The 27,870-nt window shown below is 36.6% G+C and overlaps 1 protein-coding gene across 9 annotated transcripts in view; it reads right to left on the bottom strand.

Moving 5' to 3' along the window:
- ADD3 (adducin 3) overlaps positions 1–27,870 on the bottom strand; it is a 125,644-nt gene that overhangs the window by 33,423 nt on the left and 64,351 nt on the right. The window contains exon 1 of one of the 9 annotated variants that reach the window (XM_082673518.1): positions 22,510–22,576. The exons of 7 other annotated variants lie outside the window; for them this stretch is intronic. The gene's annotated coding sequence lies outside the window, so the exon portion shown is untranslated. Of the gene's footprint in view, positions 1–22,509; positions 22,577–27,870 lie in introns of those variants that run through there. One more of the 9 variants, XM_082673520.1, reaches the window with a different exon arrangement.

The following is a 27,870-nucleotide window of genomic DNA, read 5'->3' as shown; positions in this document are numbered from 1 at the left end:
TAAGCAGTATATGTAAAACGGTGCCAGTTTTATTCGCCTGAGGCTGATTTTTCTCAAGTTGTTTTTCAAGCTTCTAAGTCAGAAATGCCACAGAAAATGCATGTGAGTTCACTTAAACCGGGTGTGAAAACCTTTCTACACATTTGTGTCAGTCTTGCCTGACCAGAGCCCTTATTCCATCCTACCAAGAGTTGTCGTTCTTAAATTTCATCTTTTAATTTGATCTGATTATGTCTGTCTTTCTTATAACCTTAAATTGCTTCCTGTCATCCATGGGATAAAACTATTCGTGGCTCACTTGTTTTCTCTTTCCCTCATCACCTCAATACATAGAAAATACAATTGCTTTGTCTGTAATAGAAACATCCAAGCTTAAACTTTCACAAATATAATATAAAGAAAACCCCAGTAAAACCCACCAAACTATCTTTACAATGCTCCATTTCAAATTCTTTTGCTTTTCTTCAAAATTACTGTATACATACAGAAATTCTAGTGATTCTCCAAAAGCTTTACAATATTCTTTAAAATGGCCCTTGCAAGAGAGCCTCCTCAAAAAAAATGGTGAAGAAAGTGTACATCCATAGGCAAAGAAAAAACAAAAAGAGAAAGAGAACCTCAACCTAAGTCTTATACCTTATTAAAAAATTAACTCACTTCTAAATATTAACCCAAAAGAACTGAAGACAGGTATTCAAACAAAAACTTGTACGTGAAATGTTCATAGCTGCACTATTCACAAGAGCCAAAAGGTGGAAACAACCCAAGTGTCCATCAACTGATGAATGGATAAACAATAAATATGGTGTTGCCACATAATGGAATATATATCCATAAAAGAAGTGAAGCACGGATACATCTACAACATGAATGAACCTCAAAAACATTAGCTAAGTGAAAGAAGCCAGACACAAAAGGCCACACATATTATACGATTTCATTTATATGAAATATCCAGAACAGGCAAATCCATGGTACCGAAAGCAGACTGATGGTTGCCAGGGGCTGGGTTGTGCGGGGGGCAGAAATGGGGAGTGACTGCTTAATGGGTACTGGGTTTCTGTCTGAGATGATGAAAAAGTTCTGGATCTAGATAGTGGTGATGGCTATACAGCACTGTGAATGTACTTAAGGCCACTGAATCATACACTTCAAAATGGTAAATTTTATGTTATATGTATTTTACCATGATAAAAAATTAACTCAAACTAGATCAAATTAACTCAAAATAGAAACTATAAAGCTTCCAGAAAAAAAAAGAAAATCTTCAGGATTAAGTCCCAGGCAGTGTTTATAGATTTGACACCAAAACATGGTCCATAAAAGGAAAACTGATAAATTGAACTTCCCCTAAATTTTAAATGTTTATCTGCAAAAGACCCTGTTAAGAGGATGAAAAGACAAGCCATAGACCATGAGAAAATATTTGCAAACCGTACATCTGACAAAGGACTAGTATGTATAATATATAATAAACTCTCAAAACTCAACAGTAAAAAAAAACCCAAACAATTCAATTAGAAAATGGGCAAAAGACATGAACAGCCATTTCACTGAAAAGGATACATGGTAGAAAAGCATATGAAAAGATGTTTAACATCATTAGTCACTAGGGAAACACAAATTAAAATCACGAGATACCACTATACAGGTCCCAGGATGGCTAAAACAAACAAAAAATAATGATAATCTCAGACGCTGGAGAGGATGCAGAGAAACTGGATCCCTCATACCTTGCTACTGGGAATGTAAAATGGTACAGCAACTCCAGTAAACAGTTTGGCATTTTATAAAACGAAATATGCAACTATGAAATGACCCAACAATTGCTCTCCTGGTCATTTAATCCAGAAAAAAGAAAACATATGTTCACACAATCTGTATACAAATAAAGCTACTATGGACATTTGTAACAGTCAAACACTGGAAATAATCTAGATGTCCTTCAACAGGTGAACGATGAAACAAACTGTGGTATACCCATCCTATGGAACATTATAAATATAATAAAATGGAATGAATTACTGATACACAACAGCCTGAATAAATCTCCAGTGAATTACACTGAGTAAAAAAGCCAATACCAAAAGATTATATACAGCATGATTCCATTTATATAATATTCTTCAAGTGACAAAATTATAGAAGTGGGGAATAGATTAGTGGTTGCCAGGGGTTGGGAAGGAGTATGCTCTGGAGGGAGGGAGGGAGGGAAGGAGGGAGGCAGGTATGGTTATAAAAGGAGGTATGGTTATCCTTGTGGTGATGGAATTCTTCTATGTCTTGACTACGGTAGTGGATACATGAACATACACATGTGATAAAATTGCACAGAACTAGCACACAAACATACATCCATACAAGTGACTTACAAGCAAAACTGGGAAAATGTGAATAAGACCAGTGGATTACCACAATGTCAGTATCCTGACTGTGACATTACACTATGGTTTTACAAGATTTACCATTGGGGGAAAGTGGATGAAGGGTACAGGATCTCTCTGTATTAATTCTTATAATTGCATGCAAATCTACAATAATCTCAAACTTTAAAAGTTTAATTTGAAAAAAGGCCATTCCATAAGAATGTGATCAACTATAGAGCAGAATAAAGCTTATATTGTAGTTATTTTTAGGTATCTTTTGTACCAGAATGTATTTTAAAAGCAGTTCCGTCAATACAACTAAATTGCATCTGAATAAAAATGCATATTCTATTAGCGTCACCTGGTCACTGCAAAATACTTCTCATGATGATTAGTCTAGAGCAACTTTAGAACTTAACATCTGCTTACATAGCAGTTTACTCAAGTTAAGGACAATTAGAATATGAAGCCCCCGGAGACAAAATAAAATACTGTAAAAAAGCATTTAACGGATACTGTTCAGATTTCAGTACTAGGCTTTATAAGCCAGGGCACACAGCAAGGGGAAACTTTAACTCAACTGTTGGCTTTGTAAAGGAACTTTAAAAAATCTTGCTGTGGTCAGATCAATTTAAATATGATTGTTTTCTATCAGAAATTTTCACTTAGTTGAAAATAGTTAAAATGTTCTAGGAGCCTTAGCTGATTATCAGACTAAAAAACTTCTAATTATATTCTAAAAATTTCCTTGTATGTAATCCTGTCAAGAAGAAAGCAGAATGGTGCAGAGTACTGGACTGAGGACAAAGAGACCAGGACTCAAGTCTCTGCACGTCCACCAAGTACTGTGTGACTTTAGAGTAGCCATGGCACATTCAATCAATAAGTGGCTGAGCATCTACTACGTGCCAAGGTCCTACTATGTGGAGATAAAAATGGCAAATAAGACACAGTTCTTCCTGAGGTTTGCAGTCTAGTGAGGAATACGAAGAAGTAAGTAAGCAATTACATCATAAAGTTCCCAAGATTAACTGTAAAATAAAAGGGCTATCTCAAAAGACCCTTTAGATTTTCCTAGTTCTAACATCCTATGGTCCTACTGGTATCCCCTGATCTAGTCCCATAATGAGGCAGATAAGGAACCTTGATATAGCTTGATATTCATAACAGCTAGAGATTTTCCAACAATAACTAGAAATTCCTTACTTTAGAGATGGGTCACCACAGCATTTAGAAACAACTGTCAGTGCTGAGCTCTTGCTATGTGCTAGCGGCTGGAATTTAAATGCATTAGCTCATTTGCTCCACATAATCCTATGAGGTAGGTGTTATTATCTCCATTTTACTGATGAGGAAATAAAGTCACTGAGAAGTAACTTGTTTCAGGTCCAAGAGCTAGCAAGTGGTGGACCAGGGATTTAAATCTAGTCTGTTGATCTCTAAAGCTCATGGACTTAATCACAACTCAGACCCAGGCAGGGGTAACTAGTAGTTTCTTTTCAAATGCCAATTCCAGCTATTCGGTGGCACTGAGGGGTTGAAAAGTTTTACTCAGGCCCCAGAAGAAAAAGTACCAGAATTACCATGGCTTAGAAGGGAGTCAGGCATCTTCACTACTGCCCGCTAAGGAAGGATGTTTTAAGGGAAGTAAGTGGTAGATTCTAGTTCCTCTTAACCGCGAACAACTAATTCTAAGCATAAATATTCCTGCTTCCAGGTGATATTTGGAACAACTCAGTTCCAGGGCTCCTTCTGTTTAAAATTAACCAACCTTATTTTTTAATACCACATATACACAGTCATGCTTTCTACTACTTCAGAACAATATAAACACCAGTGCAAACCAGTATGAACTACATTAGGGGAAAAAAATTAGTCTTTCAACAATGTTCTCTGAATTGAAAATGATGCAGAAGACAGATTAAAAAAATAATAATATTATAAAACTTGCTAATACTATGGGTTTTCCTCTGGCCATGCAGATTAGAAACAAGATATCAAGCATAAACAAAATTCTAGCTTTAAAAACATTATCCAAATATTTATGCAGTAACTATACAATATGCATGTTTAAAGAACATTAGGTTCAAGACAAAATTAGATAAAACACTTTAGAATGATGGCTTTTGAACTTTTTAAAAATGGTAATCCACAGTAAGAAATACATTTTATATTGTAATCACATACAAATACATGAGATGTATAACTGAAACAAATTCAGGACACGATACTTTCCCTTACTATGTAGTATATTCTGGTATTTTCTATTTTAATCTCTTCCTTTTTTCAAAAAATGCTCGTCAAATTGATTTATGATGTATTAATAAGCTGTTATAATCTACAGTTTGAAAAACACTGCCCTAGGAACTCTAAGTCATGGTCAGATGGGAAATAGAAAGGAAAAGAAGAATGTGTGTGTGCATGTGCGTGTACGTGTGTGTGTGCGTGTGTGTGCGTGTGTGTGTGTGTGTGTGTGTGAAAGAAAGAGAGAGAGAGAGAGATGGGGGGAATGAACATGTGCTAGAGAGATGGAAGGGAATAAGAAATGATTCTTTTTTTTTTAATATTTATGGCAGATTATAGCAATAAGATCCTAGTGCTTTGTGGGATAACTAGATTTTCCTCCATCTGGGCACTTAGAAAGTACCATCTGTACTACCCAATGTCAGGGTTTTTTTTTTTTTTCCTTCATTTTTCTTGACTCATATCTACTTCTAGCTCAATTTTCAAGACCTCTTTGCTTATGTTTGTAGTCCCCACAACAGCAGAATACTCCACAGCAGTGGCTGAACTGAATTATTTCACTATATCACAACTCCTTCCAAAACAACCTTGTTTGTGTTACTTCTAGACTGGGAATGGTAAAAACAATCCTATGAAAAGTTATTACTTATAAAAAGCCTTTCCAAACTTGAAATTCTTGGTAGTTTTAACAGCTTTCTCTAGAACATAAGCAAAAAGATGGCTGTACTTTCAAGTACCAGGCCCATTGTTTGATATTTAAAACAATAATCAAAGATATGCCGAGACTTCAAAGCAGCATATTTGGTTAAAAACAACAACAAATGCTAGTTTATTTAGTTTTTCTTGATGAAAGTTACTATAAAATTGTGAAGGTATTTAAAGTTCTAGAAAACAACTTGGACTCTGCATAAACTATGACAAGCCACATCAGATCGACCACTGAAATTTTATTCATTTTAAACTGCAAAATACATGAACTACTTTCAACTGCTAGCCAAAATTTTATATACAGCTGACACAGAAATTGATAGATATGGAAAATTGAACAGAAGTAGATAAAAGTCAAGAAAAATGAAAAAAGAAAAACAGGCATTGAGTGGCACTGAGTAATACAGATGGCATTTTCTAAGTGCCCAAACGGAAGAAGATTTAATTATCCCACAAAGCACTAGGATCTCATTGCTATAACGGCTACTGATTCTATGAGAGCTCTCTTTTTCAGACTAGATTCAAGGAACACATTTTACTGATGAGAGGAAACTATAATCAGAGGTGTTGAGTAATTTTTCTAAAGCTACAATTTTTCTAAAGCTCAAGTATCAGATATTGCTATAAAATCATAATAATGACATTTATTAGTATTACCATATCATTCACAGACTGCCCCATGGCCATAATTTACCCTCAAATGAAATATAAGAAAAAAACAAGGCCCACCACACACAGTTTATGCAGGTAATTTATAAATAGTATTGACTGACAAGAATAGGCTATAAGGAAAGCCTAAAAATCCTAGTGCTTCTAAATAGACTTAATGTTATGATTGTCTATCTGTCTAGCATGCACAGAAAACTAGATGTACAAATGAGGTAGTTGTATAGTGGTGGTTTGCATGACTTAAATACCTAAGGAATACACTTTCTTTAAGTAACTAGATTTTTAAAGATTAAGAAGTATCTACTAACATATTACCAGTAAATTAAGGATCTGTCCTTTCACTTAAATTCTTTGAAGGCTTTGAAGCAAAAATTAAGAGAACAACCAGTCCAAATCTCTTGTTTTCTAGATTAGATAACTAATGAAAGAGGTCTTCATACAGAGACATGCCCAATATCATACACCTAACATCATCAGGGTGATCTAAGTTCTCCTAGCTCTTTATGCAACACAATATTGCCTCCTCATAATTGGCCTTCTTTTCTATCAGTACTTAGCAAACCAGATAAATAAGAGACATAAGGACAAGGAGTATTAGGACATGGGCAGACCAAGAAGCTTAATGAAGTAGGCAAAGATAAGTAGTATCATAAAATATCATGGAACATTCCATAAAATTTTGAGTTCCAAACAAAGAGGAACTAAATACATTTAGGGTGAGGGCCCTTAAACTGGTTCAAGTCCATCTGAAAACACCACCACATGGGCAATGATCAGTATGTTGGAAGTTGTAACTGTTAACCTAGCAGATAACTGCTATGTCTTAATTAGAAGTTATCAGAATGACATTGACTGTGCCCTGGGTAACAGTAAATTATGTTCAAGTTTACATTTTTATCTCTAAAGTTAATTTAGCATCATTTTGAAAGAGTTGAGGGCCTTTAACTATTTATAATGAAACAAATCAACCCTCGGAAAAAGATTATGTTGGCAATAATTCCACTGTACAGATTAAAAAAACTGAGATTTAATCATTTGCCTCGGACTACCAAATATTCTTCACCAAACAAGGAATTATTCATGGTTATAGATCTTAATTAGGTGTGGAAGAGTTGACCAAAAAAGATGGAACGGCTCAAAGGACTGTTATTTCCTAGAAGTATACACAGCTATTACAAACTTAATTACTGTCTTTCTTTACTGGGGCACCTGAAAATATATTATAGGATCACAATATTCAGCACCAAAACAGAAATGGTAAATATTATCAAAGTAGTAAAATAAAAAAATCTTGAATGGCTACCAAACTGGTATAAATGTGAAAATTTAACTCTCTGTGGTCTATTGCCAGAATCCTAAAATTGATCCAAATGGTCCTTAAATTTCTGAATACTTTTTTTTCTCTTCTGAAATGACTTCTGTTGAGTATATCTTTAAAATAAAACTATAAACTCTAAGCTTCAATACAAAAGTCTAGGAAAAAATGAATCTACAGTTGATTAGCAAAAGATACCATTAATCTGGGCCTGAGTCAAAAATGCAACTTAACTCAAAAAACTAAAAGTAGAATAACAGGGCTTCCCTGCTGGTGCAGTGGTTGAGAGTCTGCCTGCCAATGCAGGGGACATGGGTTTGAGCCCTGGTCCGGGAGGATCCCTCATGCCACGGAGCAACTAGGCCTGGGCACCACAACTACTGAGCCTGCGCTCTAAAGCCGGTGAGCCACAACTACTGAGCCCATGTGCCACAACTACTGAAGCCCCTGCGCCGTACTCCGCAACAAGAGAATCCACCGCATTGAGAAGCCCACACACTGCAACGAAGAGTAGCCCCTGCTTGCCACAACTAGAGAAAGCCTGCGTGCAGCAATGAAGACCCAACGCAACCAAAAAAAAAAAAAAAAAAAAAAAGTAGAATACCATGTGATCCAGCAATTCCACTCCTGGGTATATATCCAGAAAAATGAAAACACTAACTTGAAAAGACACATGCACCCCAATGTTCATAGCAGCACTATTTATAATAGCCATGATATGGAAGCAACCCAAGTGCCCAGCAACAGACAAATAAATAAAGAAGATGTGGTGTATATATATATACAATGAAATATTACTCAGCCATAAGAAAAAATGAAATTCTGCCATTCGCAGCAATGTGGATGGACCTAGAGAATATTATGCTTAGTGAAATAAGTCAGACAGAGAAAGACAAATACTGTGTGATATCACTTGTATGTGGAATCTAAAAAAATACAAATGTATATGCAAAACAGAAACAGACTCAGATATAGAAAACAAAACTAGTGCTTACCAAAGGGGAGAGGGAAGAGGAGAGGAGAAAATTAGGGGAATGGGATTACGAGATATAAACTGCTATGTATAAAATAAACAAGGATGTATTGTACAGCACAGGAAATTATAGCCATTATCTTCTAATAACTTTTAATGGAGTATAATCTGTAAAAATAGGGAATCACTATGTTCTACACCTGAAATTAATATAATATTGTAAATCAACTATACTTCAATAAAAAAAATCTGACAAAGTCAAGGAAAAAATGCCAACAATAATAAAACAAACTAGTAACAGTAACAGCAACCCTTTATGTTTCTAAGGGTCTTGTACTTTTAATGGAAGTTGATAGCTGGCTCAGCATTTACTAAAAAAACAGATAGAAGAAAAGTATCAACTGGAGGGCACAGCTATGAGAGTATTTTGGTCTCAAACTGTTTTAATAATAAAAGCAATGCTGCTAATTAACATAAACTACTTTAGCAAACATGAAAAATACATCCTGTGCTAGTATAATTGGAACATAGTAGTAGTTCAGTATAACCATAATACACGTTGTTTAAGTAGGTGCTTGCTAGGTCACACTGAGCAGGGTGATCCAAAGACCAAAGGCATTCACTGCTGGATAAGGCAGAAAATGAATCTAACTTCTTTCTCACTAAGGCATCAGTAGTTGATGAAGAATATTTTATTGATCAACACTACCTGTTGCAAGGAACAGAGAGCTGGACTTCTGTACGTGAAGAGTAGGGGCTGGGGAGAAGAGAGTCAGTCACTTGCTTAGACATTGGTAGGAATGGAAATAATGTTCACCAGTAACTTGAAAAAAATTTTCATTATAAATAGGTCAAATTTACCAGTTGTAATGGCCATGCAAGGGACAGAGTTATAAACTTGAAAACATGTACAAGAAGTTCAGAAGAAGTGTATTTTCTTGAAGCCTAAACTCAATCACTTTTTAGACTTAGCTCAAATTGTTCCCAACGTGAATCATTCGGAAAAGCAAATATAAGACTGATTTTATATATATATATATATATATATATATATATATATCTTATAAAATAATGAGTAAAACAATCAACCAGAGAGAAAGGCAATCTCTCAAGTATCCTGCAGAATCCAAAAACACATGGCCTCAGTGCCTTTACCCTCCTTTCTACAAAACATGATGAACGTTCTGTATATATTCCCTCAGTCATCATTTGTCTTCAACATGGAGTGTATTGGAAATGGTTGGGAAAAAACCAAAAGGTGGGGTTTTTTGTTTTTGTTTTTTTTCCCTAAGAGAAAGTTGACAGAGACCAGTGGATTGATTACTCAGATGTGCCTCCAAGACATTTAGTTTCTGTTATTATGTCCCCTGGTATCAGTGAAAATTTTTAAATTGAAATCCAGGAAACTATCCAGAACTTGACAGCTCATGATAAATGAGAGGTTTAAACAAGTGGAATTAGTGGAGATTACGATTTTTAAAGAAAGATTCATTGCTCTCAATTTCTGGAGATACCTTAAATCGTTGGCTCTTTACTATTTAGTAGTCCTGGAAAAAAGCTTTTTTTTTAAAAAAAATTACATGTGCAGCACTGAGCTTGAAAAATTTAAAGCCATTGCTTTTGACATTTTCTTGAGAGCAATGTCTGAGGAAAAATCACTCTTACCTATTACTGCATATCTACTCTGAAACCTCAGGGAACTTTTTCCAAAGTGAGTATCAGAATACAAGTAATATAGAAAACTTAACTCCCTCAAATTCCAATTTTACATATACCTATTTTTCAAAATTTCTGAACTCAAGAAATTCTAGTTCCTCATTCTGAAGAAATGCAAATGATCCTACAAAAGCTCATTATTAAAAATGAGTTGAGTTTTCAAATCAAAACATTCACCCAAAAGGCTGGTCTAGAAAACTGATTTGTTATAGTGGATGGTACTTCTAATGGTCCATTCCTAACGTGATTGTTGTGACCAGTGAGGGACAGTAGGGAGGCTGGCACAAAAAGTATGAGGCAAAGCTCCTTATGTTAAAAATTGGAGGAAAATATACAAAAAAATCTTAAAGAACACAAGGTATGAGTACATTCCAAGAGTTCATTTTGATCTACTATCAGGTATCCCAACTAAAGACTTCTGGCTTTCATGATTATAACTTATAAAATACAGCTGCAAAAGCCAATCCAAAAGCTGTAGGTAACTCGTTACTGCAAAGAAGTCATTTGAAGGAGTTCCTACCTCTAGATTTGGCTGGTAAGGAGGATTTCAAGATCATCACAACCTCATCTGTTTTCTTTCTATGGAAAGTCTAATACTGAGTCATGAAAATGCAATTTATTAAGCATAGGTAATAGTACTTGAAAATTATTTCCAAAAACACTGGTCATAACCCACCATTTAGAACTCTGATAACAGTTTTAAGTGGAAATCCATACAAAGAGATGTTTATCAACCTTGAAAATCTGTTTTTATAATAAAAAAGCTATTTTTGGGAAACTAGCTTTTTCAAATGAATTATCCTTTAAATCTAAAGTTTGATATCACATCCTGTACTGGGGTTGAATAGTGTCCCCTAAAATTCATATCATTACCTCAGAATATGACCTTATTTGAAAATAGGCTCTTGGGACTTCCCTGGCGGCACAGCGGTTAAGAATCTGCCTGCCAATGCAGGGGACATGGGCTCGAGCCCTGGTCCGGGAAGATCCCACATGCCGCGGAGCAACTAAACCCATGCGCCACAACTACTGAGGCTGCACTCTAGAGCCCACGAGCCACAACTACTGAGCCCACGCTCCACAACTACTCAAGCCCACGTGCCTGGAGTCTGTGCTCTGCAACAAGAGAAGCCACCGCAATGAGAAGCCCACACACTGCAACGAAGAGTAGCCCCAGCTCGCCATGACTAGAGTAAAGCCTGTGCGCAGCAACGAAGACCCAATGCAGCCAAAAATAAATAAATATATTAAAAAAAAAAGAAAGAAAATAGTGTCTTAATTTGTAATTAAATTAAGATGAGGTCATATTGGATTATGGTAGGCCCTAAATCTGATGACCAGTGTCTTTATAAGAGAAAAGTAAGAGAGATGTGGATACAGAGACATACAAGGGAAAAAGCCATGTGATGATGGACAGAGGCACAGACTGACCTGATGCAGCCACAAGCCTAGGAACACCAAGGATTGCTACCAACTACCAGAAGCTGGGAGAGAGACACAAAACAGATTTTCCTCAGGGCAGCCAAAAGAAACCAACCCTGCTGACACCCTAATTTTGGACTTCTGGACTCAAGAACTGTACGAGAATAAATTTCTGTTGTCTTCAGTCACTCATTTTGTGGTACTTTGTTATGGTAGCCCTAGAAAACTAATATACATACTGTTCCAATGGAATTTCCATCTTAATAATACCTATTTTAGGAGGCATTTCACCATCACAACAGTGTAGATAGATAGCACACCTTTGCAAAATCAAAGTCAGCTCTTTGGGAATAACAGAAATCAAAATAGCAACCCGAATGACATTAAAAAAAATAAATTTATTTTTGGCTGCATTGTGTCTTCTTTGCTGTGCGCGGGCTTTCTCTAGTTGCAGTGAGTGGGGGCTACTCTTTGTTGCGGTGCACGGGCTTCTCATTGCAGTGGCTTATCTTGTTCCCGAGCACAGGCTCTAAGCCGGCGGACTTCAGTAGTTGTGGCTTGCGGGCTCTAGAGCACAGGCTCAGTAGTTGTGGTGCACGGGCTTAGTTGCTCTGCAGCATGTGGGATCCTACCGGACCAGGGCTTGAAGCTGTGTCCCCTGCATTGGCAGGCAGATTCTTAACCACTGTGCCACTGGGGAAGACTCCCGAATGACACTTGCTATACCATTTGATATACGTAAGGGCAACGCAACACAGATGTCTTGCACAATGGTATGACTTTTGCAAACTATTACCATGTTAGATCAAGAAACAATGTTTCCAAGAAAATATGAAGATGATATGAATGTTCTTGTCATATCAGATTCTGAACAGAAATTTCTTTGTAAAACTCCATGAAGATTCACAATGAACATCAACCACAAATTAAAGATGCAGTGGGCTCTACTGGTTCTATCATAGCTGAAACACTTAAAGCAGTTATCAAATTTTAAAATATTCCAGTCTGATGGAATGTCTTTTCATTAAGCAAGAGTGGATTTAAAAAGCCATTCACTCCGTTTATCAGGTTTCTTGCCATGTGTACATACAAGCTGCATTTCTGCCCTTCTCCCCACATTAGGGAACACTAAACCCTAACCTGCAGATTCAGCATCATGCCAGGCTCTGGGCCCCCAGGATTATGAGAAACCTTAAGAAACTAGTTTAGCAGCTCAGCATCAAGTTAGTCTTGCTGCTGTTGCTCCCATTCTGATGTCTGACTTTCACTTCAGCAATACTTTTATCTGATTGTTAATAATCAAACTCTGTTAATCTCTTAGCCACTCCACTCACTCTAAAGCAGCCTAAATCCTTTTCTTGTTTTTCTATCAGGTAACTCCAAATACTTTCAAAACTGAAGATCTATGCCTGAACCCTCTTTCCCAGGTCTCAGTCTTAGACCCTTCTATCCATTTCTACCATTCCCTAAGGTAACCTGATGGCTCACACCCTGGCTTACAGTAGGGGATTTCTGATGCCATGCAAACTTCCCTGGTATTAATTCCCCATCTAGGCTTCTACCTATTGCCACCCTTTGCCAAAACACCCTGTTCCTATGCACTGCCTACAGGCCAGGGTTTGAAACCTACTGTCCAACCTCCCTGACAGTCCATACACCTGGGCTTTTTCCTACTGCCTGTTGCTAGGAATCTGCCCTGTCCTCAAGGGTCTGCCTGGATTCCAAATCTTTGTCGCATTCAGCCACTCCGACTCTGTTACTGACATCATCCTTCTTAGTAATTTAGCTTTTGTGTTTTTCTATTAAAGAAATTACATCAGAATTTTTAAAAACACAATTTTTGATGAAAGTATGTTTTTATGGGGAGAGAGGATTAATGGCCAGTAGTCAACATTTCCTGAGCATCTACTATTACCTAACATTGTTTTAAGAAGGCAGCATGTTTTAACTCATTTAATCCTCATAATAACCTTAGACAGGTAGGTGCTATTACCATACTCATTTTACAGACAAAGAAACAGCATTACAGAAGTTACGTGTACAAGGTCACATACCAATATGTGTGCAGCTATGATATAAATTCAAGTAGATGGGCTCCAGAACCTGTGTTCTTTACCACTACACTATATTGCATCTCTACCTTCTGCTACCCTATCCCCATCCCTAAACTCCAATGATGTTTTCAAATTTTAAGTCATTTCAAATTTATACCTGTTAAGATCCTCCAGTAAATGTTTCCAACTCCTCCCCTACCCAGCCCCAAATCTAAGTCCCCAACTCTAATGTGAACTCTTTGAAAAGATATATGTTTTCATAGGCTGTATTTTCTTACGATGAAGTTTACCTGAATGTAAAAGCATGAGGTACAGGGTGCGACACTCAGGAATTTGATGATTAAATCAATAATAAATAAGTAAAATCCCCTGGTCATTCATCAAATTTCATCTTCTACAAAGTGTAATCTAAATTACAACTATAATTGTGAGCTTTAGAAAGAGGTGAGGGGAGTCCTCTGGCTCCTACTACCTAGATTATATATGCCCCATTATTTCATCTAGAACTGTGTTGGACATTTACTGCCATACAGGTTTGTCGATTCATTTAAAGAGGTTTAGGCTCTGACCTGGTATAAAATAAGATTTAGCCTTGCAAAGTAGGCCTAGTCAATATAAATAACAAACCTGAAAATGTGTGCAGACATTTTGATATTTTATGACAATTCATATAAGAGAATAGAGATCGAGATTCTTTTCTGACATGAATAGTGAGGAGACTGAAGATAATAAAGAGACAACCACCCAAGCCTCTAATCCACAGCTGGAAACTGGTCTTAATAAAAAGTAAAAAAAAATCTGAAAGAAGACCTAAAAAGGCTAACTGTCCAATTCACGGGAAAAGAGAAAGCATTAAAAGAACTCATTGTTTAATTTATGGAGGAAAGTTTATCAAAAACAGCAGGCTGAAAAATACCTTTGTAAGAATAACAGAGAAACAAAACATTTATAAGTCCATATAACAACTCTTCCAAGAAATAAATACTGCCTTCCTTAATATTATCTAATTACAGCCAAAAGAGGAATAGCATCTTTAGAATTTAAAGGTGTTAGAGCTTAACAGGATATAAGGTATTATTACATCTAGTACTACCCCTCATTCCTCCATATGAAGAAACAGGTCCCAGGAGAGAATCCGACTTGTCCAAGTCCTTCAATTTATCTTACTCAAGATTTTTCATATTATCTAGAGCAGCATATGATACATAGAATGTAGATCATATGATCTATCCATGTAAGAAAAGATTTAAATATGAACTACATTAAAAAAATTCCTTTAACTAAAGGTTTTGGCAATAAACTAATTTCAAAAGCTACTGTACATTAAATAAAATGTTAACTTTCATGAAAAAGGAAAATCACCTAATGCCTCAAGTACCGGTTTCTTGATTTTAAGGGGTTTGTAGGTATGCATTCAGAGTTAAAAACACACAAAACAAATTTTCTTGATGTGTGCTTTCATAAGAATTTAGAGTCATTTATACCATTTTAAAATAATGAGAACACTTCTCTGTTAAGCTTTCATGGTAATTCACTAGAGAGAGTAAATTTTATGACTCAGCTTTTTGTGCTCACTCACACATGCCTGAATGGTCCACTTAAATTGCTTGCTATATTTTAATTTCAGGCCTGGAGTAGGATTCTTGTTTCTCTGAGGCTCACAAAGACTAGACTCACAGCTTAGTTCTACAGTGCCTATTTAGCTGGACTTAAAGCCCACATCAAGTAGTTTATTGTCAAAACAAAAAGCAATCTTCATGGAGCTTAGTAACTTAAGTAGCTCTCCAGAGTTTGGTAAATATTTTGTGTCTACTTTTTATCTCTATTGTCAAGGAAGGGTTCTATAGAGTGGTGAAGTATTATTTTACACATCTAAAAGGTACTATGGATACTACAATCCTTCAGGTTCATGGTTACAACTGAGAAGCACAAAGCCACCTACCATAATTTTCCAAACACACAATTTTCTTAGTCATTCCCAAGGTTTTTTGTTTGTTTTTTAAGCATCCTGGAGTCCCATCTTAATCAGTCTGGGGTTTGTAAAATTCAGGCTCTGAAAATAGCATGGAAAAGGCTTTTAAGTATACCCCACAGACTGAGAGGAAAATGATGACCCTCCCAAACAAAAGCCATTTCTCTAACTAATGCTTTGCTCACCTTATTTCTCACATACTTGGACTGTTTTCCCTGCTCACCTCCATCCATTCAAGTCTTCCACACTTTGTGGTGTGTTCAAAAACCAACTCCTTCCACGATGGCTTCCCAATCTCCTCTATCAGAATTAGCCCCCCACCCCCCTTAGTGTTCCCAAAGCACTTTGTCATAGTCTGTGTTGCTTTTGAATTATCTGAGTATGTCTTTCTGCCCCAGTATCTGGGCCAACATCTTTTTCCTTTCTTCACTGTCTACTAACAGTTATACTCAATAAGGGTTTATTAAACTGAGTGAGGTGAGTAGGGCTATTGACTCATAATATCCCATTCTCTAGTCTTAGAGTAAACTAGGGCAGAGAATCTACAGCAACTCTTGAAAAGTGGGCTAATCATGGTTTGATCAGAATGGCCAGCTACCCAAGATGGTTGAGGTAATGAAAAAGTAATCACAAAAAAGTATGAAGGTATAAAAAGAGTAATTAAAAAAAATCTATACCTACTGCTGTGTTCTGAGACCAGATACAAATGGTGCTACAAAATGTCATCTTAAAATAAACAAAACTAACAAACGCAGTAAGGTAGATAGCTAGTGGGAAGCAGCCGCATGGCACAGGGATATTGGCTCGGTGCTTTGTGACAGCCTGGAGGGGTGGGATGGGGAGGGTGGGAGGGAGGGAGATGCAACAGGGAAGACATATGGGAACATATGTTTATGTATGACTGATTCACTTTGTTATAAAGCAGAAACTAACACACCATTGTAAAGCAATTATACCCCAATAAAGATGTTAAAAAAAAATAAAAATAAAAAAAAAAATAAACAAAAAACTACTTATCCAGTCAATCAGTAAACACTAATACAGCTGTTAGGTAGAGTATAAAGAGATATAAAGCACAGATCTAGGTTCTGCCCTTAAAGACTTCCCAGTTTTAACTATTAAGAACTAAAATTCTCTACTAAAATTCTCTATTGACCTCATGGGAAGAAAACTGATAATAAAAAACAGTTTATGGGACTTCCCTGGTGGCACAGTGGTTAAGAATCTGCCTGCAAATGCAGGGGCCACAGGTTCAAGCCCTGGTCTGGGAAGATCCCACATTCCGCAGAGCAACTAAGCCCGTGCACTACAACTACTGAGCCTGCCCTCTAGAGCCCGCAAGCCACAACTACTGAGCTCACATGCCACAACTACTAAAGCCTGTGCACCTAGAGCCCATGCTCCTCAACAAGAGAGGCCACTGCAATGAGAAACCCATGCCCGACAACAAAGAGTAGCCCCCACTCGCCGCAACTAGGGAAAGCCCGTGCACAGCAACCAAGACCCAACACAGCCATAAATAAATAAATAAACAAATTTATTAAAAAAAAACAGTTTATGATAAATGCTAAATGAAAGATAAATAAAAGATATCCAAGAGTTGTTGAGGATTGCTGATAAACAGAATTATGGATTAAGATAGTAAGGGAAGATCTCAATGAAGAGGTAAGGTCTGAGTTTCACGATGCATAAAATGAGGTGGTTTGAAATAGATGACCTCTGGGCTTACCTTCCAAATCTGAAATTTTATTGTATCTTATCACATAGTTATATCAATAATAGTGACTTGATATTAACTAACCACCCCCTGAATAGAGTTTTCTTCTTAATCATTATGAAAGTAACAGCTTTTAAAAAGCTGTCAGTCCTCAAGTAAGCAGTTTTATCAAATCATTTTAAATATAAATATCCAAAACTGAATGTGATATATCTCACAAGAAGGTTTGGTATTTTGTAAGAGAACTTGAGTTGGAGGCTTTTTTTCTTTATACCAGTTTCTTGGTGTGGCTTCCAAAATTCAAAACAGGCTTTTAAGTGCACACTTTTTCATACCCAAAAGTTGTATTTGAAATCATTTAAATTATTCTTGTCTCTCTATGGATAGGAAGTGAATAGAGTAAACCTGCAAAAGTTCATCACCACTATTAAAGCACTTTTTCCTTTGTTCTCTTTGACTGTCATGGCTTTTGTACCGAGCAGTTACTGATGATCAAATGTATTCTGAAGTTCAGCCAAAGTTTTGTGTTTTTTTTTTCTTTTTTTTTTTAGGGCAACACTCAAAACAAAGCAAATATTGGCTTAGTTATGACACTTGTTGTTCTAATACATTAATAGCCTATTGTCCACTGTGGTTGTCTCAACAAGATAATACATTGAAAAACAGCGTTTCCTGATAGGAAGTGAATTCCCACTGTGTGTCACAGGACCCTAGCCAAAAGTTGGGCTCTAAAGGAGAAAAAGCAGTCCCTTCTGAGATTGCATACATAACAGACCAGAGTAACGATTAGACTTTTTCTTCCCTCTTGTTTAAAAAGGCTTTCTGCTTCAGCTCAAACTACAGTCTATTTGACTGATTTTGCTATCATAGGACTGTTTTTCTAAAATGGTTTCAAATATTTTAGACAAAGTTTGTTCAACATCCTGTAGGCAGCAGTATCCTGCATATTTCTGACTCTAGAGAATTTCCTTAGTCGTAAATGCCACAATGGATAAGGTAACATGACAAAGAAGATATTGGGATGTGTCATAAAGACACAGTGTGACCATTTTCAAGGTTAGTTTCATACAAGCAATTGTTTAAACCATTATAATATACGAGGTACAATAATTGCAATGGTACGCAAAAATTGGGGCTCAATTAATCCACACATTGCAAATGTGTTTATTTCATTTAGAATTTGATTAGTGAGAAACTGATGTCACTAGCAGATCCACACACAGCAGAGTAACTGACACTGTCCTAACAAGGTATTAGTACCCCTTTTTAAATACTGAAAATGTACTTCTTTTCCATCTATTTTCACAGACTCAAACTTGGAGAACTTTCTCTGCCCAGTTCCACTTACCAGTGGATACTGGAAAACTCCAACAATAGAAGAACTAAGAACAGTTGTCATTTTGGTACATTCCAGTGAGACTGTCTCTGTCATCTAGGTACTCCCACCCTTTAATGCAGTGCTTGCCTCTTAGAAGGTCCTCAACACATTTTGCTAAACTGAACTATGTCAAACAATTGATATGAAAATTAACACAGAATTCTAGCATTATTTGGATAACAAATAATCTCTTGGGTTTTAGGGAAGTATACTTATTCAAGGTATGTCAAGCCTTCTGCTAAGAAGCTAGGGTCACCAGCATGAAAACACACAGACTCCCCTACCTCCAGGCCAAGAAAATGTCTTTTTATCTTCCTGTTGTAATTATATAAATCAAACGATGAATTCTTATTCCATGTTGCTTTCAGGATAGTTGTCGTTTGATGGAATTATAAGAATAAAATTGTGAAACAGGTAATGTTAAACAACCTACATGTGATGCAGCAAAAATTCCTGCTTCGGTTACTTTATAACTTTGCTGTGTAACTTGATAACTTTGCTGGCAGGATGGTAGTGCACAGTTCACCTCTAAGGCTGCTTCCTCAGCACCAAGTCAGAAAACTTTAGCTATGTCAAGCAACATCAATTTTAGCATTCAGTGAAACAGAGAGATGGATTAGAGGGCTAGAATGTGAAAACAATTTAAACAAGGGGACTGAAGCCAAGTTTCAAAGCCCTCAGGATTAACTCTGAATGGCTGGATTCATTGAAAATTACAAAGATCCATTTTAAAAACAAACATCACCTCAGAATCTTCTCCTCAAGTATTCAAGCTTGATAAAAAGATTTGCTTTTACTTCTGGAATGGATTTTATAGTTTTGAAAGTGATTTTTTAGAAAAGGAGAGTTTATGTAAAATATAGTATAATATTTAACTTCTCTCTCTCTCTCTTTTTTTTTTTCCACATTCTTAAACTTTCAAATAGCTTAGGCCATATGGCAGGTCAAACAAATTACAGACCACACAATATACACAAAAGATGTTTTTAATTTAAATAACAGAAACTTCATACAATTTGGGTTATATAGCTTAAGTCAATATTAAAAATAATACTATGTAACTATTACAGCTGGAAGGGACATTAAAACTCATCTATTCCAATCTTTCATTTTATACTCAATAGATGGTAAAACTGAGGATCAAGGGGGTTAAGTGACAGGCTCACAATCTCACACTCCAGTTACCAGACTTTGAACCCAATGTTATTTCATTAATCTGCTGAAAAATGACTCCTAGGGCAGTCTTACCCACTCATGAATGGCTGGGACAGTGGGGGCCTACTTTTGGTGTTCTAGCCAGAGGAAGAGAAGTTGGTGAGGGGTTTTTCCATTTCCACACAGCACTATCACCCCTTTCCAGTAGCACCTAGGTTCTGGGTTCTGTCCCAAAATGGAGGTAGGAGGGAAGGCTGATAGCCTAAGTATATCTGATGGGGAGAAAGGGAACAACTTGGAAATAATCCAGATACCTATCAAAAGATGAATGATTAAATAAATTATAGTATACCCATCCATACACTGAAGTACCATACAACCATTAAAAAGAATGAGGACCATACAACCATTAAAAAGAATGAGGCAGATACATAATGGTGTGTGTAGTATAATTTTATTTGGATTTTTAAAAAAGATGTCCACTCATATTCACAGAAATTTTCCGGAAAAATAGAGAAGAAACTCCCCACTGGGGCACAGCGTTCAAAGATTAGGGTAAGAAAGAGACGTTTTGTCATATGCCCTTTATATTGTTTCATCTTTTTACCATGTGCATTCTTTAAGTTATAAAATTAATACTTTTTAGAAGTACATTAAAGCAGAGAAGGGAACTTCTCTAGAGCCCTGGGAAAACCCTGAGGAAGACAAAGATGGGGTCTATCAAGGGTAATTTGATACTCTGTATCTAATCTATGTGACACACAGTTTATTTCTCTAGAAAAGACTTCCTAACCCTTTTCATGTCACTTTAGTTTTCACTAATACAGTGTGCATAAATAAAATTTGTATAGCATACTGGAGTAAAGAGGAGGGGGTTTGGGGGCAGCCATATAATAGGGCTAAGTAAAAAAAAAAAAACCCACTCTCTGTATTACATAATTATTACAAGAAAAAAATAAGATAGAGTATTATTAGATATTGGCTATTGACTTTCTACAAAATTTCCAAATAAAAATCTATCTAGAAAATCTTCTAATGTCAGTATTTAACAGCAAACTAGTTGGCAAGCTTTGCTCTGGAGCAACTATAAAAGTCTAGGAGTAACTATATTCTCCTAGAGTTCAAAGGGACAGTAGAGGTCATCTAGCTCAGTGGATTGAAACACATTTAAAAAAAATAAACCAGAACAGAAAATATAGCAGTATGTTTTTTGCACTGTTAAGAGAAATTTATTTTAGAGATTAAGTGGTGTGTATGTGGTACATGTATTGGGTCGTGACGCAAAATATATTAAAAAAAAAAAAGATTGAAAGCCACTTACCCAAGGTTATACAACTAATAATTGTACACTGAGTATAATAGGCAATGTTTAATAAATGTCTACACAACACGTGTGGCAAGAGGTTCACCTAGTTCCTGCTTGAAAATTTATTTTCTTGTTGAGGACATCACTTATATACTAATTCTACCGCTCAGATATTAAACAGTAAATTTCCAAAATTTCTGATATACACAATTTATTTGAAGCAAAGCTTTAGTTTTCATGTCATTTGTAAGAATGATTCTGGGTTAACATCTAAACATTTTTTCTCAAATCTAATACATTCCCTTTAGCATCTCTGGAATAGGCATGAGTCTTTTACCGAGAAAATTAGGGTATTCTAAGCTGGAAAAGGTCTTAGAGAACTAACCCAAATTTCTAATTTTACAGGTGAAGAAACTAGTGTCCAAAGTAAAAGCCTCTTAATTCCCAGGCTAGTGCTTTTTTCTATTATATCAGGCTTTTACTTTATTCTTATATCCTTGTGATGTTAGAAAATAGCTAAACACATTACTACTACCAAAGAGTAGTAGTTCAGCCAAGAGGAAGCTGAAGCAAGGAAATGATAGGATGTTTAAGTCCAGAAAGGATGACACAATGCCACCCCTGCAAGCTTTACAGAAATCTGCCGTTTTCAACCCGCAGCTTTAGATTTCAACTAAGGCAAATGATTCAACTTGCTTGTACTGAATGGGTGTGTTTGCCCCACAAGGGGACACAATGAACACGCAAGAGAGGAAGACAACAGTACAGACATCACAAAGCACAACCTCTCTCTCAACGTGCCCACTTTGATCAGTGCATAATTAAACACTTCACAGGCATTTAAAACCCAACTACAAAAAGAACTCCAACATGTGAGAAGGTTAGACCCCACTGGCAAAGAAATATTGCTGAATGTGGACCTCACTGAATAACAATCAATCTCCTATAGTTCAACTTACCGTTCACGTCACAAACTCTAGAAAGAACACAGAGGCACAGACAAGGCACAGAGCAGAACTCTGGGCTGCAGCCTTCCCCAACTCCTCTGACAAATACCCAACAGCAGAAGGACAAAGCATCATTATGACAGAAATAAAGGCTCTTTAGATGCTGCCTTTTTTTAATTCAATGAACCCACTCTTACACACAGAGTTCATGCCACGATGTCTCGAAATACAGTATTGCCAGATTATGCTATTAATGAGTCCAATAAATTCAGTGCAATATTTTTAAGCATTTTTATCTTAAATAATTAGCACATTTGAGAGACTACCAGTATTTTCCTTAGTCAATGTCATCCCCCAAACAATTAAGAACAATTCAGTAAACAGTTCAAGAGGGGTAAAAAGCAAACTAACAGGAAAAAATTTAATTGAGTGATAAAGCCACAAGCTCCTCCCCAAGACGAATATTGCACATTGCTAGCAGCTGGCACAAAATTAACCATCTATCTTATCTATGCTTCCCCCTAAGCTGTGAGCTATCGGTATTACAATAGACAATTTTGTACTTACTTATTAAAAAGAATGGAAGCTGCCGCACATATCTTAAGCTGGTTTTTGTGTAGCAATTCTGATGCAATGCTGCCCTAAAAATGAACTTTGTTTTAAACAGTGAGATATCCACACAGTGCGGTTAGAGCAGGGGTGGAGCCCACTCTGGGGGAAACAACACACCCAGGCCGACTTCAGTGAGAGCAAACGGCACGTTAATGTTGCCACAACGTTTTTCAGTGCCTCAGAGTCAAAATTAATTGGGTTAAATAAACCCTCTTCATAGAAATGGGGGGAAAGTTCAGCTTTCCTGCCATGGAATGAAATATAGACATTTCTTTTTCGTGAGGAAAGTAAAGATAAAATGCAAGGTAGATCACGCAGCTCAGCCAACAGAATGTTAGGTGGAAGTGGACTACTGTAAAGGAAGTCCAACCATGCGAACTGCTAAGTTTAGCAACAGCAGCTTCTGCATATCTCAAGGTGTCAGCAACACTGCTCTAGAACTTGACTTTGGCCTAGGTGGCCAAGACAGGGGACCTGAACATTATCAAGCATTACTTATCCTTCTCTACCAATGCTCTAGTTCTCCTGGCAATACAGAAACAATAAAAGCATTTTCTTATCAACTAATTAGCAAGAACTGCCTTCAAAAATAAGGGATTTGACTGATGCTTTAATATTGAAATAAACACATAAAAAGGGAAATTATTTTGATGAAAATCATTAATATGAATACTATGCTTTAAAAAATTTGCAATCACCCACTTCTGCAAATAATTCCATAAGTTTTGATTTGTAATTTTTTTCTGATTTATTTCCAAATAAGATATTCAGGAGGATGTATACGTACTGTCTAAAACTCTTTAATAGCGTTTAAAATTTCAGTTATTGAAACTATTATTAAACATCCGATTATTGTTCAGAATGATTTTAATCAATACTACTTTCTGTATGCACATTCAGAGACGCACCAACAGTTACTTTTAACGGAACTCCTATAACCCATGAAATAAAAAAATAGGTTTCTCAGTAGAATACCCAAGCATGTAAAAAATAAGCTATATAATCATTTACATAGAATTTAAAACAAATAATGGAAATAGCTTTGGGAGAAGACTAGGAAAATATTTTTAATGATACATGTTGTCACATTACCCTCTCCAACTGCTACTCCCTCACACTGGAACAATAAATCAGTCTGGAGTATTGAATATTTCAATATTTTGAGAGATGGCCTAGAACACCCTCTTTCAGGATCCTGCGGGTAGGTGCTGACTGATTTCGTCTGTTGTTGGATTATGAGGTCACTCTTGCCATGATAAGTTAACCCATTCCAAAATCCTCCTTTCATAGTCCAAGTGCCTGATATAATTATGTTTTTCATCCATATACATAATTATGAATTGCCTGCTGCTATCCCTTGCTCTTGCCCACCTAACCCCCAAACTGAACAACTCAAAGATAGCAGTTGGATATTACATTTGAAGAGTCCCATCTTGATACTTTCTGGATTTGCACTGCTGGAAATGTCTGTTTTCAAGTCAAACTTCACTTTCACAGCTGCAAAGGAAATGACAAGAGAAGAAAAACACAGCCAATACATATCAGCAATTAATTCCATCCACAACTGCCCAGCTGTTTGTGCATGGAAGAATCAGTCTGTTTCCTTTTGGGGCTTTCACCACTGAAAATTGATACTGCATATTCAGAGACACAAGCTGTTTGTAACATGTCAGGAATGTGCGCAAGATCACACAGAGTTGAAGAGACAAAATGAAATCCAGATCTAGTTTTCTTGGGACTTGCCAGTATTATTTCATAGCTAAGAAAGAAAAGAAAAAGAAACCATAAAAACACCTCAATCACAGAGAGAGGAAAATACACACAAAAAAATTATCCTGTCTGAATATCACCCTACCAATAAGGAGGAAAATCTGCCAATGACATCAGATTTAGTAACAAGAATAGACACTCTGATTTATTGGCATAGACAAGGTGTGACATTGCTCGGAATCCACATGCCCGTAGTACACTAAATCCAGCCAATACTTTCTGGACTACACAGCTGCTTGCCCAATGTGTAGTTAGTCCTCAAAACAAAATCCTTATAAACGTGAAAGTTGTTGGGAACCAATGCTTTCACCAGTCATGCAGAAAAGCAAGTTTTTCTTGGTTAGTTCAGACATTATTTGGCACTTACAAATACCTGCCCGTTTCAGGGATTCAGGTAAATTTACAGATCCAATCTTCTAGTGTAACAGTCAAGTAATCAAATTTCTCCTTTCCTCTCCCATTCAGTTTTGTGGGTTTTAAATAAAAATACTCTCTACTGAGTGCCAGAGACTCATGTGCAACTCAAGAAGTATTCTATCCCCTTCTCTCCCTGCACTCCAATTCCAATTTTATCTCAAAATGTCTGTTTCACTTAAGTCTTGTAAAATGTCATTTTGTTACATTGTATTTTCAAATATACAGTGAGTCAAATAACTTGTGTTTTCAGTATGTAAAATGACTTGTGGTTAATTATTGTCATGAAAGTTAGAGAAAAGAAAAAGATGACATTTTTAGAACAAAATAATTCAAAACATATTTAAGCTATTTTACTGTTTTTTTTTTAATATGAAACTAGGTATCCCATGATTGAATTCATTGTTCTAAGCACCTCCCCTCTCCCCTTTTGCTGCACAAGAGTTCATGTACTCCTAACGCCAGTATATTTTCAAGCACAACTTGGATGGCACACTCAATTTGGGCACCACTAGGGGATAGGGCTTAACCAGTGAAAAGAAGAAAAGCTCTCTGCTCCAAGTATGAGAGAGACATTCTGTAATCTTCAGAATGAAGATGCTCTCAAGTGCCAGAACTCAAACCAGCACAATGAGAAGCTGTCTCCAACTAAAGTGCTGTGAAAGCACGAAGTGTGATTTGTTAAAGAAATAGAAGGCATCTCAAACAAGTGGTAGACTGAAAACAAAGCACAAAACCAAAAAAAGGGTTTTTTCCTTAACAAACACCATCTGATCGAGGATATATCTGGGGTAGGAAAGGGGAGGAGAAGAAAAGTTTAACCTTTGGCTGATGGTGACACTAACTTATAGAAATATGGTATAACTATTAGTGACTCAAACAGCCACAGAGACGAGCTTTGCTTGGCAAACTTCAGCTCTGTGGGACACAGACTAGTTTGAAATGTCTAAGGGAAGGAACTTCCCCACCTACAAGGCTGGCTGAGGAAAGAAAAGGTCTCTCTGAGCTGTTGAAATCAGGTCACTTAAACTCATGATAGTCTAACTAGAGCCTTGGGTAGCATTAACAAAGACCATTCAGGAGAGGAGGCTGGAGATACGAAATTGCCAGCTCATATTTAAAGTGATTTTTTTCCCTCAACAATTTATTATGATAATATTTAATACTAATATATATGGATTTACTATTTTAGTCTTAAAAATTTTACATATACAGCAAATTTGAAAGAATTTTACAGTAAGCACCATGTAGGCACTAGCTAGATTCTATCATTAACACTGTACTATACTTATTTTATCACATATCTCTTCAACTACCCATTCCTCTTTCCATCCATTAATCTATCTCACCTTTCGTGCATTTAAAGTAAATTACAAGCATTAGTATACTTCCCCCAAATACTTCAGCATACATATCATTACCTAGAGTTCAGTATTTGCTTATCGCTTTTTTCTTTTATGTAAAACGTACATACAATGAAATACAGAAATGTAAGTGTACACTTGTATAACCCCAACTCCTGTCAAAATATAGAACATTACCTTCATCCCAGAAAAGTTCTCTCATGCCTCTTCCCAGGCAATCCCCTTCTCCCACATTCCCAGAGGCAATCACTATTTTGATTTTAAAAGTGATTTTAAACAACTCCAAGTAGTCATGCCTTCGCAACCTGTGCATCAGAACATTCTCCACTACATCACATAACTTACACTTGGCTGAACAAAGTGATCAGATATGAACCAAATAGATGGAAGGAGTCAAAGAAGAAATCATAAACTTAAAAGGAAGTGTAGACTCATCTGCTCCAATTACTCAATTTCTTAGGTGAAGGAAACAAAACTTAGAAAGCTTTGGCTGCCTGTACCAGTCATCCAACTACTCAGTAATTTACTGGGTGGCCTAGTCTAAGGCTTTTAGGCAGCAGCTCTACACTTCATTTTAGGGTGAGGAGAACAAACTTTGGAGATAATGCTGGTTCAGAGGAAGCGCTCAACCACTTACAGGCTATACATCTTAAACAAGTTTTTCGGTTTTGTTTTTTTTAAACTCCTTTGAGTCTCAGTTTTCTCATCTGCAAAACAAGGAAAATCTTAATTCATAAAGTTTTATGGATTAAAAGAGATAACATTTGTAAAGTGCCCGGCATATTGTAAGTGATCAAAGGAAGGAAACACAGGAAGTGGAGGGAAAACTGACAGTACGAAGCACAGTTCAAGAATATGCACTTTCACATATTGCTTCTAAGTCCTTGTGCTACCCCGACATTTGCTCTCATTTTGCATATATATGCAAAGAAAATAACAGCACTGAGGCAAGCCATTTTTCACATCTAAAAAAAAAAAACAAAGGCTACTCCTTTTCTGTTTGTCTTTATGACAGAACTGGAGTGGTGGGGGGAGAGAAGCACAGACTTTTGACTTCATAGTGACCATATGTACCTTATATCCTTATCTGTCTTTGTATAAACGGCTCCCTCTGTCTGGACTGATCTTCCTTTTATCCACCAAAAGAGAAGGTCCAGTTAAAATCTAACGTACTTTCCTGATCTACTCAGAACAAATTTAAAGCTCCTTCATCTGTGTTTCCATAACGCTTTAAATAACAGCATTACAGAACTCCTCATCCCAGCTGGCTGCTTCCATGTGTTTCCCCTACTTGAATGGGAGCGCCTCTGCATCCCAAAGCCTAGCACAGAGCTTAGCACACTGAAACCATCCACAAGTATTTGCTGAATGGATATGCCTGGTTATGGTCAAAGTAGCAAAACAACTAAGTCTGAACACTCACCAAAAAAGGAAAGCAAAGTGCCAGAAAAATGGGGGGCAGGGAGATGATCACAGGGCATATTAAAAGGCATGAAATTTAGAAAAGATTAAAAGCCAATTGTGTGTAAACTTTTGTGTTCTCAGAGAAGTGACTGCCACTAAGCAGCTGAAGTGCCACTGGAATAATTCAGTGTGCTGTGTGTTTTATATACTTATCCCATGCACCACCCACGACAACCCTATCAGGCAGTACTATTACGTTCCTTTTATAGATGAGAATACTGAGACTCAAGGAGGTTAAGCAAATAAGGTCACACAGCTAGTGGCAATGGAGATAAAAAGCAGAGTAGTGATGTTTCATTGCAAG

The sequence above is a fragment of the Grampus griseus genome, assembly GCF_964374135.1.
Source record: "Grampus griseus genome assembly, chromosome: 16".
Classification (NCBI taxonomy): domain Eukaryota; kingdom Metazoa; phylum Chordata; class Mammalia; order Artiodactyla; family Delphinidae; genus Grampus; species Grampus griseus.
Note: the sequence above shows the minus strand (reverse complement) of the source record. Positions and strands in the feature narration are given on the sequence as shown.